Here is a 15,177-nt window from a genome sequence, read left to right as displayed (position 1 = left end):
ATTTTTTATTGTAAATTTTACCGAATTTATTATGAAACCACATCGGTGATACTTTTTCTCAAATACAAATTTTTGCGGGGTCACCCTGCATGAAATTCTATTCCAAATTTATCACGAGGAGAAATTCTACTTGGGTGCTTTGGTGCATTTTACCAACAGAAAAATAATAATAATGTCTTAAAATATCGAAACTTTCCTTTTCAGGATCTTTATGGGAGAAAGGTGTCTTAAGAAAAAAATACCCTCCCCCCCTATAAATATTTAGTCTCGAAAAAATTTTTCAGACGGTGTAGTGTTTAAACCTTTTTCTACATAAGAACAACTATTTCTCAATTTTTTTAAATATTGTATTTTTAAAAATAGTAAGTAAAATATGACTTACTTTGATTGATCTTTCTATGTTTCAAAAATGTAAGGGTTCAAATTTTGTTTCTTCTGAGAAATTATTTCAATTCCTATACATTTTATAACCATAAATTTCATTATTTTTAGTCTTCTTTCACTATCACAAATGCACCAACAACTTCAATGCTTTTCATCAAGAAAGAAGCTTAAGAAATAATATTGTTATAACCAGTGCAAAAGCCTAATAATAAAAATATTTATTCTATTAATATTACAAGAATTCTAGAAGGCTATAAACAGTTTTCTCGAACTTCAAAAGTACTAGTTTCAAGAACAGCTTACAAACAAGGAATGTGTATAGTTTCAAGCTTTGAGTATGAAGAACCTGTGTTTGGAAAAACAATTATTATTGTGTGAAAAGGCTCGAAAGTTTTATTTGTGTGTAATCTTTTTAAATCTTGTTGTGTTTTCAACAATCAATTGAAAAGTGCGATGTACCTAAAGTAATAGCACCAGAAAAATCTATAATAATGAATTTATAATAATGAATATATAATAATGAATATATAATAATGAATATATAATAATGAATATATAATAATGAATATATAATAATGAATATATAATAATGAATATAATAATGAACATGTAATAAAAATATTGCTTTTTCTCAAATACTCACCACCATTTACTAATTTGTAAAAAAATGACTGTAATTTTTCCAAACTGAGTTAAATTTTAATCTTTTAATCAAGTAGTAAATTATGTTAGTATAAAAGTAATTTAATTATATTGTAAACTTTTATTCAGATGAGGCAGAGTATATCAATTTAGTATCTTAATAAAATATTGAAAATTATTTTTAGATGATCCCAAATTTCAAAACTGTAAACATTGAGGCATATGTTAACACAATTTTTATTTTAAATTACTGTAAATTAAAAATAAGTTTGAATTGAATGCACTCTCTTAGTAACAAAAACATACCATCTATCATATTTTCGAGTGAATATTTTGTATTTTCTTAATAAATGCTGTGATATGAATAAAAAAAATATAATATATTTAAATTTTAAGATTTTGCACAAAAATTATTATATTCTGTCTATGTATACAAACATCAAAGTGATTGTAAATGAATAAATTATGTTTGAATATCGATGTAAGTCTGTATATTTTTTGTCCATATTTCCAAGTTATTTCATTATTTTTACATTTCATAATTTACTTCAAATTTATTATTTCCATGCTCCAATGTAATTAATATTGGAATGTTTCTTTAATTAGAGATTGGGGGTTGAATAATCCAATATTATATATAAATTTTTATTTGTGAAAGTAATATTTTCATTTTTAAATAATAAAATATCAAAATACATAGTAATCAGAATCTGCTTCAGCCTAAAATTAAAATTCTTTTTTGCCTCTTTAAAAAATTATTGGTACTAAATCTATAGCATCTGTTGGGACTTTAACGAATGAAATGTAAAAAAGAATTTTAATTTTACATATATCAACCTGAGGAAAGAAAAAAATTTTATCATAAAGAAAACATTTCTAAAGCGCCAAAAAGCAGAGAAAGTTAGCATCACTATTAAATATTTATTAAAAAAACGGAAAATAATTTAAATAAAATTCATAGAAATCAAATTATAGTTTAACTATTTAAATCTATAAAAATTGAAAGAAAAATTATTTTAATTTTAGATGTGTTATGTAATATAGATTTATATGTCTATTGCATAACACATCTAAAATAAAATTAGTTTTTTTAATTTTTATAGATTTAAATAATTAAATTATAATATGATTTATATAATTTTGATTTAAATTGTCTTCTTTTTTTATAAATATTTAATAATGATGCTAACTTTCTCTGCTTTTTGGCTCTTTAAAAATAATGGTGCAACCTTACTCTGATTTTTAGCACTTTAAAAGTAACTAATAATGGTGCAATCTTTCTCGCTTTTAGTTCCCTTCAAAAATACCAAATCATGGTGCAACCTTCCTCCGCTTTTACTTCTTTTCAAAACACTAATTTGTTGTGCAACCTTTCGCTGCTTTTAGGTTCTTTCAAAATCCCATTTTTTGGTGCAACCTTCTCTCGTTGTTTGGAGCTAGTGAAAACACCAATATATACTAAAACTGAACACCAGTTTATGTAGCCATCAAGTGAATACCAATGTTTGGCGTAACATAGCTCGAAATTTCTTACAGTGTACTGAGAATAGGTATGTACTAAGTAATTTGTCTAATGGGTAGTTGTTTTGAAGAGTGGCGTATAAGATTCTATCAGATTCCAATGTTATTCCTAGTATTTAAAAAGTAATGAATAAGTAGAATACAAAAGAAGAATAAACAAATTTCTTTAATCTTGCGTTTGTAAGTTTCAGAGATAAATACTATGTTCTTACTTTGATGTAGTTTAGAGTTCAGCTAATAAAGGGATGAATACTAAGCTAGATCACGAATTTATTTTCTTAAAAAATGATCTGTAGTCAAATTTTGGAGCTCTAATCAGGTGCATTGTCATCCGAAAAACCTAGAGATTAAAACTCATAACGGCTAAGTAGGTATCACAAACAGATAAAAAAACTAAAAACAATATTTGCTATATATATGTTACCGGCAAAGTAAGAATCGCCAGCGTTCTATAAAATGCCTAGGCATTGTATATAATGCCGGATGTTTTTCGGCTAGGTATGAAATATGAGACGTATTAGATACTTTCCCTAGGCATTCTATATAATACCTAGGCATTCTATAGAATGACAAATGCTATTTAGGCAAAGTGTGAAAAAAATGTCCTGATGAGGTTATTATGTAAATGATGCGTTTTTCTCAAAAATAAAAAAGTTATTCTGAAAACATAATGAGATTATTAAAACAATTTATTCAAAATGCGTAAAAGAAAAATGAAAGTTGTACAAAACATAATGTCTGCCTTTCTTATTAAGGGAAACAAAATTTTCGTATAAAAATTCACGTTTAAGTCACAATTATTTTCAGTTTAGAAACAAATATTACACAAAATATTCATTTCATCGGCTTTACTGTCATGTCCACAGAAGATTTTATATTTTGCCGGTTTCTTATTTGGTATTCTATAGAATGCCTAGGAAATGTGTGAAATATAAATCATTTCATTCATAGCCGACTAGTTTTAGGCATTATATACAATGCCTAGGCTTTCTATAAAATGCCGGATTTCAAACTTTGCCGGTAACATATACAATGCGTGTTGGATTAAACAATTGAGAATTAATCTAAGGATTTTAATAAGTAGTATAAAGTTTCTTAAATTACTTTAAATAATGTTTAAAGTTGAATAAAAAGATAAAGTTTTAAAAGTGCAATGTACTCAAAACAAGCAGTTGAGTTTAAGTAAAACTACTTCAATATGCTGCTTTTTATTTTTTTATTATTGATTTATTATTTTTTTATGCATTTAAAATTCCTAGCTACCAAATCCGTGATTTTAGGAAAGTTTTATGAAATTCTGCAATAAATTACTTCCAAGAACATTATAACATTTAACATTTATTTAGTAAAACATTTTATGCAGACATTAAATAACCATTATGCGTTTAATGTTTAATTAAACATAATATACAGGTTTACGACATTGATTTTTCTAGAATATATATTTTGATATCTATATCTAATAAAAATAAAATTGCTTTTAACTGAAATAAATTTTTTTCAACGTTTAATGCTTCTAAGATTCAACTGCGACCTTTATGTTTTAATAATCATGAATCATTCATATGCCTCAACTTTTATTTATTTATGGAAATAATGTGAAAAAATTAATTTATTCATAAATATCTCTTATTTTATTTTTATTTTATTGACTTTTTGAATTGTATATAAAGAACTTCGAAGTTTAGCAAAACACTTCTTTATAGTAGTTACAGGAGTTTCATAGTTTGCGAAACAAAAATGTCTAAATTGTTTTTTGCCCTAATTGTAGCTTTCGCTGGAATAGCAGGTAAGAAATTGAAATAAAGATTATTAGAATAATTTATTCTTAAATTTTACTAATAGATTAATAGAAAGTAATTCTAAATAAATGTTTTTCTAAAAATAAAATTAAAAAAAGCTAATAATAAATGTTAGTTTGATTTAAACAAAATAATAACTAAATTTCTGATATTTCAGTATTCTTTAAATATTTTTCCATACATCATTTACACGTTGCTTGTTTAAAAGTGGTTTAAATATTTTTATAAAATAAATTTGTCAAATGTTTTTAATACTATAACATTCCTATTATTATGTATGTTCTAAGACTATCAAGGGTATTAAATCCTCTTGTTTTCATTTTAATTTTAAAAAAATGAGCTTGTTTTAATCTCATTTGGAACATTTTACGATTTGGTTATAAATTCGTGATAAGCAGTACAATGCAAACAAACCATAAGATTTTTTTTTAAATCTTATTTAGTTACTTTCTTCAGAAAATAATAGATTTAACTTAAATATTGTTCCAATGGTTTGCACTAATATTTCTTAAATAATTAAGTGGAAAAGTTCTAAAATTTTAGCTAAAATATTAAAACATGTTTATATAAGAAGAAAAGAAACATTTTTATACCCACTCTGTCAATTATCAACTTTCTAAATCTGAAGTCTCTTGTCTAAATTATTAAAAATAAAAAGTCGAAATAATAGTTAGGGTATAAGAAGCTTTCTTTAAAATTGAAAACCGATTTTAAAAGTTTGGCTTAATTTTATTTCTAAATTAACGTAGAATTTCTGAAATGTTTCACCTTTATTGGAGCTTCTTTTAAATACAAGACCTTGTAATAGTTGTACAATTGAATGTAATATCAATGGATGGAAAGAAAAAATAAAAGGTGTATGTTGCTATATAACGAGCTTTTTCTAGCATTTCTGAAGAATTTTAAAAGTTTGACTTAAAGGTTATCTTATTTTGCACTTTTTTTCGAACATTTAGATACTTATTTGGCTCTGAATTGATTACGATAAAAAAAATATGCATATAGATAGGACATAACGAGCTACCAGTAGTGTTCCTGAGAGATTTTTAAAGTTTGACTCAAAAGCATCTTAATTTCCAATTGTATTTTCGTATTTTCAGAAACAGGCTTTTGTTGGAATAATATTTAAATTGTTTCACTTTAGTATACACTTGCAATAAAAAGTTTCGTCAATTGAACATAAGTAGTTTCATCAGTTAAAAACTATGTGTTAGGATGCTAAAGAGCATTCTGCAATATTCCTAATGTATTTTTTGCAAAATTCCTAATGATTCCTAATATATTTAATGTANTTAAATAAAGCAAATCGTTTATGTGTACGTTATAATGTGCAATTCTATGTGGTATGTGGAGTAACACTCTCGAGTAGTATCTCGAAAAAAGTTAACGAAAAGGATTATTTTAAGGAGCAAAATTAATCTATTTAAAAACTCTAACTATAGCTTCGTTTTGTAGAAATTAAATATTTTCTGACTATAAATTTCAATAAAATTAATCTTTTTAAATAAAGCAAATCGTTTATGTACACGTTATAATGTGCAATTCTGTGTGGTATGTGGAGTAACACTCTCGAGTTGTATCTCAAAAAAAGTTTACGAAAAAGATTATTTTAAGGAGCAAAATTAATCTATTTAAAAACTCTAACTATAGTTTCGTTTTGTTGAAATTAAATATTTTTCTGACTATAAATCTCAATAAAATTAATCTTCTTAAATAAAGCAAATCGTTTATGTGTACGTTATAATGTGCAATTCTATGTGGTATGTGGAGTAACACTCTCGAGTAGTATCTCGAAAAAAGTTAACGAAAAAGATAATTTTAAGGAGCAAAATTAATCTGTTTAAAAACTCTAACTATAGTTTCGTTTTGTTGAAATTAAATATTTTTCTGACTATAAATTTCAATAAAATTAATCTTTTTAAATAAAGCAAATCATTTATGTGTACGTTATAATGTGCAATTTTGTGTTGTATGTGGAGTAACACTCTCGAGTTGTATCTCAAAAAAAGTTAACGAGAAAGATTGTTTTAAGGAGCAATTAATCTATTTAAAAACTCTAGCTATAGTTTCGTTTTGTTAAAATTAAATATTTTTCTGACTATAAATCTCAATAAAATTAATCTTTTTAAATAAAACAAATCGTTTATATATACGTTATAATGTGCAATTCTGAGTGGTATGTGCACAATCGAAATTCTTAACCAATCCACACCAAATTTGGTGTATATTCGCTTAAAGACATGACGGACCTAACTGTCAACTTTAAGACTCTCTCTGATCATCGATTCACGCCATATTCCAAAGAAGGGATTTTTCATAGGATTTGAAAAATATTTTGTAATAAGAGTGATTTGTTAGCTTGCAGCTCGAATCAATCAAAAGTTAGTTTTATCACATGTTCTTTTGAATCATGGTATTCATGGTATCATGGTATCATAGATTTTGTATGTTTGGTATCACTAGTAAAATCAACGTTCTTAATTATGCTTTATTTGATTGTTAGAAGTTGACTTCAAACAACACCATTGTGACAAATGATGCTGATTATTATAAATCCTTATTTTGGGGTTAGGGTGCAAGGTAGCAAGTTTGGGGTAACAAGTTTTGCTTAATCTGATAGCATTAAGATGCCAGGAAGACATATAATTCCAGTTTTCTCTGAGTTAAATAAAACTTGATTGTATTACTGAAGTTTTAGCAAAATTTTGAATAAGATTAAGAATTGGGCTTCTATAATTGAGTATAAATTTTTTTGTATCCTACTTCAAACGTTATTATCAAAGCATTATATATAAGTATCTAAATTAGATGAATATATTCAAATTCTAATGTTATATGTATCTGAGACTACAGAGTTTGTTACTTTAATTGACTCCTCTAAATATAACTACAATGAATACTTCTTACAATACTACTTTCGTTTTCATTTACTGACTTTTGACTTTAAATATATTTTAATAATCATAACCTTGATAATAGTGAAATTATCTTAAAAACTAAATAAAATATGTCAGAATATGTGATAAATACACAAATAAAATATAACTACTTGAATTTCAAAATAATAAATTAAAATTCATTTAAATTATTAATAACTAATTTGTTATGCTTATCGATTTTTCGAAGTGAATCCCTATTAATTTTATAGCAAAACAAAAATGCAGATATAATAAGTAAAATATAGCTATAAAAAGCACTTTTAGGGTGAGAAAATCCAATATATCCCTTATTTTTATCATGGAGGAACAAGTTCTAATGAAATTAAAAACCGCTTTATAAGAGACTATTATTTAAAATACTCACCCTCTACAACTCTGATTTTTTTTCCAATTGTTATCGATAGTTCTACTACACGATTATTTAAAATAAATAACTACGTCAAAAGCATATCATTTTACTTGCGAAAGAAGTTATTGTTAAAGAGCTACATCGAAAGCGTCTTATGTCACTTGCGTAAGACATTATTTTAAAATGCCTACGTTAAAAGCACTTCATGGCACCGAACGCAATAGCTAAGTCCCAAATCATAAAAAATAAATGTATTAAGATATTCGAGTAGACAAATTAATGCTGATGTTGGAAAAATATAGATTTTGTTTCCTGTAAGCATGACTTAAACATGAATATGTTATTCACATTTTATGTTATGTTTTCAGAAAATATATCTCATATATCCAACTAGTCGATTAACAGTAATGAAAGATTGCGTATCAGTACAAGAAAAAAAATTAGAAGTTTCTTTCATTCTTATGGTAATGGCTTATCAAACAAATTTTAAATTGAACAAAATATCGTATCTAAAAAGTTAATAAATATATTTTTCATTAAATCTAAATTTAAAAAAAATACTTAGCTGCTCATAGATACTTCGCTTTAGATACTTATTTTTCCATGAATTATTACTATTATTATTTTAAATTTTTTTTGTTGTAATTTACCCAGATTTGCATTTTGTGAGGGAGGGAAAAAACAACATAAGCATAAAATCGAACGTTATAATTGATCATGAAAAAGGTCATATGTATTCTTTATAATATTTACATTTGTTTTTTTTTAATAATCTTTTTTAAATAATAAAAGTAATTTTTTTTATTCTGAAATAGATCTGCTTCCATGAAACAAAAGAACTTTAGTTAAAAAGACAATTCTCACAAACAGTATACATGTGGAGTTTTAATACCATCCACATGAATACTGCTTGTGTGTTAATCAGCAGCCTTATAACATCCTCTCAGACGCAACACGAACTCTTTAATCTTTCCAAGTGATGATCATATTGTTGGTATATGTTGGAACAGTTGACAGTTCCTTCTGCAAATTTTTTGCGGGGTCGCCCTGCATGAAATTCTATTCCAAATTTATCACGAGGAGAAATTCAACTTGGGTGCTTTGAAATTTAAACAACAACAAAAAAAATAATGATATTTTAAAATATCAAAACTTTCCTTTTCAGGATCTTTATGGGTGAAAGGAGTCTTAAGATAAAAATACCCTNCCCCCCCCCCCCTATGAATAGTTAGTCTCGAAAAAATGTTTCAGACGGTGAAATGTTTAAACATTTTTCTACATAAGAACAACAATTTCTCAATTTGTTTTAAATATATTGTAATTTAAAAATAGAAATAAAGATATGACCGGCTTTGATTGATCTTTCTGTGTTCAAAAAATGTAAGGGTTAAAATGTTTCTTCTGTGAAATTATTTCAATTCCTATACATTTTATAACCATAAATTACATTATTTTTAATCTTCTTTCAGTAGCACAAAGGCACCATCAACTTCAATGCTTTTCATCACAAAGGAAACTTAGATAATATTGTTATAACCAGTGCAAAGCCTATTAATAAAAATATTTATTCTGCCGAAAATACAAGAATTCTAGAAGGCTATAAACAGTTTTTTCAAATTTCAAAAGTAGTAGTTTCAAGAACAGCTTGCAAACAAGAAATGTGTATAGTTTCAAGTTTTGAGAATGAACTACCTGTGTTTGGAAAAACAATTATTATTTTGTGAAAAGGCTCCAAAGTTTTATTTGTGTGTAATCTTTTTAAATCTTGTTGTGTTTTCAACAATAAATTGAAAAATGTGATGTAAAAGTAATAGCACCAGAAAAATCTATAATAATGAATGTAATAATGAACATGTAATAAAAATATTGCTTTTTCTAAAATACTCACCGCCATTTACTAATTTGTAAAAAAATGACTGTAATTTTTCCAAACTGAGTTAAATTTTAATCTTTTTATCAAGTAGTAAATTATGTTTGTATAAAAGTAAGAAAGTATGAAAAAAACGTCCTGATGAGGTTATTATGTAAATGATGGGCATTTCTGAAAAATAAAAATGTTATTCTGAAAAAATAATGAGAGTGCCATTAAAAATTTTTATTTAAAATGCTTAAAGAAAAATGAAAGTTGTGCAAAACATAATTTATGCCTTTCTTATTAAGGGAAACAAAATTTTCGTATAAAAAATTCACGTTTAAGTCACAATTATTTTCAGTTCAGAAACAAATTTTACACAAAATGTTCATTTCATCACCTTTACTATCATGGCCACAGAAGATTTTATACTTTGCCGGTTTCTTATTTGGCATTCTATAGAATGCCTAGGAAATGTGTGAAATTTAAATCATTTCATACATTGCCGGCTAGTTTTAGGCATTATATACAATGCCTAGGCATTCTATAGAATGCCGGATTTCAAACTTTGCCGGTAACATATACAATGCGTGTTGAATTAAACAATTGAGAAATAATCTAAAGATTTTAATAAGTACTATAAAGTTTATTAAATTACTTCAAATAATGCTTAAAGTTGAATAAAAAGATAAAGTTTTAAAAGTGCAATGTACTCAAGACAAGCAGTTGAGTTTAAGTAAAACTACTTCAATAAGCTGTATTTATTTTTTTATTATTGATTTATTATTTTTTTATGTATTTAAAATTCCTAGCTACCGAATCCGTGATTTTAGGAAAGTTTTATGAAATTCTATAATAAATTACATCCAAGAACATTAAAACATTTAGCATTTATTTAGTAAAACATTTTATGCACACATTAAATAACCATTATGCGTTTAATGTTCAATTAAAAATAATATACAGGTTTACGACATCGATTTTTCTAGAATATATATTTTGATATCTATATCTTATAAAAATAAAATTGCTTTTAACTGAAAAAATTTTTTTTTCAACTTTTAAGGCTTTTAAGATTCAGCTGCAAGCTTTATGTTTTAATAATCATGAATCATTTATATGCCCCAACTTTTATTTATTTATGGAAATAATGTGAAAAACTTAATTTATTCATAAATATCTTTTTATTTTTCTTTTATTTTATTGACTTTTTGAATTGTATATAAAGAACTTCGAATTTTAGCAAAACACTTCTTTATAGTAGTTTCAGGAGTGTCATAGTTTGTGAAACAAAAATGTCGAAACTGTTTTTTGCCCTCATTGTAGCTTTCGCTGGAATAGCAGGTAAGAAATTGAAATAAAGATTATTGGAATAATTTATTCTTAAATTTTACTAATAGATTAATAGAAAGTAATTCTAAATAAATGCTTTGCTAAAAATAAAATTAAAAAAACTACTAATGAATGTTAGTTTGATTTAAACAAAATAATGACTAAATTTCTCATATTTCAGTATTCTTTAAATATTTTTCCTTACATCGTTTACACGTTGTTCTTTTAAAAGTGGTTTAAATGTTTTTATAAAAGAAATTTGTCAAATGCTCTTAATACTATAACATTAATATTATTATGTATGTTCTAAGACTATTAATGGTATTAAACCCATTTGATTTCATTTTAATTAAAAAAAAATTAGCTTCTTTTAATATCATTTGGAACCTTTTACTATTTGGTAATAAATTAGTGATAAGCAGTACAATTCAAACAAACCATAAGATCTATTTTCTTAGAAATTCTTATTCAGTTACGTTTTTAAGAAAAAAAAAGAAATTTAACTTAAAGTTACAACACTTTGCATCAATATTTTCAAATAATTAAGTAGAAAAGTTCTAAATTTTTATCTCAAATATTAAAATACATTTTTATACCCACTCTGTCAATTATCAACTCTCTGAATCTGAATTCTGGGGTCTAAATTATTAAAAATAAAAAGTCGAAATAATAGTTGGGGTATAACGAGTTTTCCTTAAAATTGAAAACCGATTTTAAAAGTTTGGCTTAATTTTATTTCTAAATTAACGTAGAATTTTTGAAATGTTTCACCTTTATTGGAGTTTCTTTTAAATACAAGACCTTGTAATAGTTGTACAATTGAATGTAATATCAATGGATGGAAAGAAAAAATCAAAGGTGTATGTTGCTATATAACGAGCTTTTTCTAGCATTTCTGAAGAATTTAAAAAGTTTCACTTAAAGGTTATCTTATTTTGTACTTTTTTTCGAACATTTAGATACTTATTTGGCTCTGAATTGATTACGATAAAAAAAATATGCATATAGATAGGACATAACGAGCTACCAGTAGTGTTCCTGAGAGATTTTTAAAGTTTGACTCAAAAGCATCTTAATTTCCAATTGTATTTTCGTATTTTCAGAAACAGGCTTTTGTTGGAATAATATTTAAATTGCTTCACTTTAGTATACACTTACAATAAAAAGTTTCGTCAATTGCACTTAAGTAGTTTCATCAGTTAGAAACTATGTGTTAGGATGCTAAAGAGCAATCTGCAATATTCCTAATATATTTTTTGCAAAATTCCTAATGATTCCTAATATATTTAATATATTTAAAAATCATATTTTCATTAAATTATTATATTTTCACATTGTTTTCAGAGCATATAGACTGTTTTGGGGAATTTAAGCAAATTATAGGAAAAAAAGCTTCATATAAGGATATAACGAGATTTCTGTAGTGTTGCAATGCATTTTAACAGCAGTCTTTAGGTTCTACATATTCTTTCATTTTGGATTTACTTCTCTGTTTTGGGAAAGAGCAAGTATTAAATACAATAACAGTTAAAATTTTGTAATAATTTTTAGTTTTAATGTAATATTATATAGATCAATCTCCTTTGGATTAAGGGTTTCAAATTTATTTTTGACAATTTTTATAACACCGTGCCTGTATATGCATAATCTTGGTAGCCTGAATAATAAAATTTTGAACAGCAGAAACTTGAATCCAGAAACTATCTATAGGAAATTCAATTGTATTTTGAAAAATGAAATATCCAATCAAAAATGTCTCTTATAACATAATGAAATTTATTTTAAACTCATCCCATCCATGCGTGTTAATTTTTAGATTTTATCGAATATTTTAACTTAAATGAAATCATGAATTAATTATTTTTAATTGAGAAGACATATATTTTTCTTATACTAAAGTGTTTTCTTTTGATAAAATTACTTGGTATTTTAAAAACCTGATTTTCCTTTTTTAGCTGCAGCTCCCGGTAAGTGTTAAACCATATTTTTTGTCCAGATTATAGTGCATTGATGCTGTTGAAACTATTTTACTTTGAAACGCAATCTTGCACTTGTTTAGAAATTCTAAACATGCGTAAAAATAAAAGTTCTCCAAGCAATGTCCGGAACTTTCACGCAATAGAAACATTGATATTTATCTCTACTGTATAAAACATTATTTAGCTAAAATCAACAACATGATTTACACTCTATCAACAAATTTGAATTTTATAAATTTGATACAGTTTCGTGTTAGCATTAGAAATCAGAAGAAAAAAATTAAAACTCAGCTTTTCTTTTTCTACGTCCTATTTTTCCATTATTCATTGAAATATATTTCCAGGTGATGCGAATTTCATTTTGGAGTGTGTTTTAACTAAATTTGAAAATATATTTAACAATAAATATATTTTTATTACATTTCACTTTGAATAAATTTAAATAAAATATCTAATATTTTTTCCAACTATTAATTATAAAACATAACTTAATTATTATTTGTATTTAATATTATTATTTATGATTTTTAATAAATTATCTCTGTAATAAATATTTCTTCTAAATAGTTTAAAATAGTTAAGTTCAACAGGATAGAGGTTTTTAATAAAAATATGATTCTGTTATGTAAATTAAAAAAAACAACAACATAGAAATTAAAAAGTGAACAGATAACTGGATAGTGAAAATTCAATCCAAGGAAGAGATAAGAAAATGAAAATAAAGAGAAAGGAAATGAAAATAAAGAGAAAGGAAATGAAAATAAGCCTATCCAACAAGCCTGTTTAGTTTAGAAAGAATAAAGTAAAATCAGTGACCGTGGCTTTAAGCTTTTAACCGTTCCAAAAGACTGAGTGATTTCGCTAGTGCATGCTTTAGGTAAAAAATAATGCTGGTGCTAATAAGCCCTCTTGAACAAATGAAGAGATGTGTTATGCGACTCGAAAATAATTTTTGATGATATATTGCTTTCGAACAATTCCAAAAGTATCAAGCTTTTGAATAAAACACAACAGAATACAGGATTTTAAGTATGTTTCCAAAATAATAATTAAAACATAAATTAAACTTTTCCATCAATATTGCTTTGGTAGTCGTATTCTTTACAAGTTTTACTTAATAACAACATACAATAAAAACATAAAACATATACTTTCTGAAAAAAATAAAGTGCTATCAGAAACATATATTTAAATGTTTGTAAACAAGTTCTTACAGACATAATGATTAAAATGTACAATTTGCCTTCAGTTAGTAAGTAGGCATCAGGTTTTAAAATATTTCTAAAGCGGACAAAAGTTACTTTTCTGAAACGCTAAGCTTAAAATTGTAAGACCACATTAGCAACAACGTACGTTATTTCAATACATTATTCCTTTAATCAATTTTCGCTATAAAGTAATCAATTCTGTGGAATCAGCTTAAAATATGGTTCCTAAAAACTCATTTTCTAATTTTTAAACTAATGAATTAATTTAATATCAGCAAAAAATGTTCCACTTTTTTTTTGATAAATAAGATACATGATTTCTGAATCTTTTTTGCAGATATCTAAACAATATGATTCTATTTAATATGACGTAACAAGCTTTTAATTGTTATAGTTTTATCTTAAACTAATATTCAATATTTTATTCATAATTTTGTTAAAATTTATATAAAAAGTTTTTATTAGGGAATACTATAATAACGATTGTTTTGCACAAAATATACATAAACCAGGCGTTACAAAATTAATAGTTTCTAAATGTTTGCATAAAGAATGTCCTTATTCTATAGATATATTTCAAATAATTATTTACCATTAATTGAAATGAGAATTTTCTCTAAATTTTCTGACTCTGAAATATTTTTCTTTTTTAAAATTCCGCTGTGGATTTGTAAAATTGAATTAACTACGCATCGAAAATATATAGTTTTTTCAATCATTCAAAAAATGTAAAGCATTTTATATCTAATTCAGATTATGAATACTTCTTTTGAGTTTGAACCAACCTACTGAAAATCAACTATTTTGAAATTTGATTTGAGTATATAACTTCTTATGCATGCTTCAGATTAAGTTGAATTTGTAAACGTAATTGTTAAATTTGTTTTCATATAAAATATATTGTGTTATTTTTTTTGATATTTAGCTGATTCCACTGGTGAGTAGTTATTTTCTTATTTAAAATATTTTTTATAGTAAACAAAAGTACAGTTATACCTGCTACATGTATTATTTCGCTGATTATAAATATTTTACAGAAAAATAGGCTGCTTGCACAACTTAAATTATAAAAATATAAAGACAATAATACAGTCATAACATTTAAATTACCGAGCACAGACAAGTAGCTCGACCTATTACGAATATCAATTCATTTATTTATAACCTTT

The 15,177-nt window shown here is 25.2% G+C and overlaps 1 long non-coding RNA gene across 1 annotated transcript; it reads left to right on the top strand.

Moving 5' to 3' along the window:
• The first annotated feature begins 10,539 nt into the window (after positions 1-10,539).
• LOC122269036 (uncharacterized) lies at positions 10,540-13,066 on the top strand. Its single transcript, XR_011637338.1, has 2 exons — positions 10,540-10,833; positions 12,777-13,066. It is a non-coding gene; the product is annotated as an uncharacterized lncRNA (long non-coding RNA).
• Positions 13,067-15,177: the final 2,111 nt, after the last annotated feature.

The sequence above is a fragment of the Parasteatoda tepidariorum genome, chromosome 7, assembly GCF_043381705.1.
Source record: "Parasteatoda tepidariorum isolate YZ-2023 chromosome 7, CAS_Ptep_4.0, whole genome shotgun sequence".
Taxonomy (NCBI): Eukaryota; Metazoa; Arthropoda; class Arachnida; order Araneae; family Theridiidae; genus Parasteatoda; species Parasteatoda tepidariorum.
The sequence above is the reverse complement of the archived record's forward strand: the minus strand, read 5'-3'. Positions and strand labels throughout refer to the sequence as shown.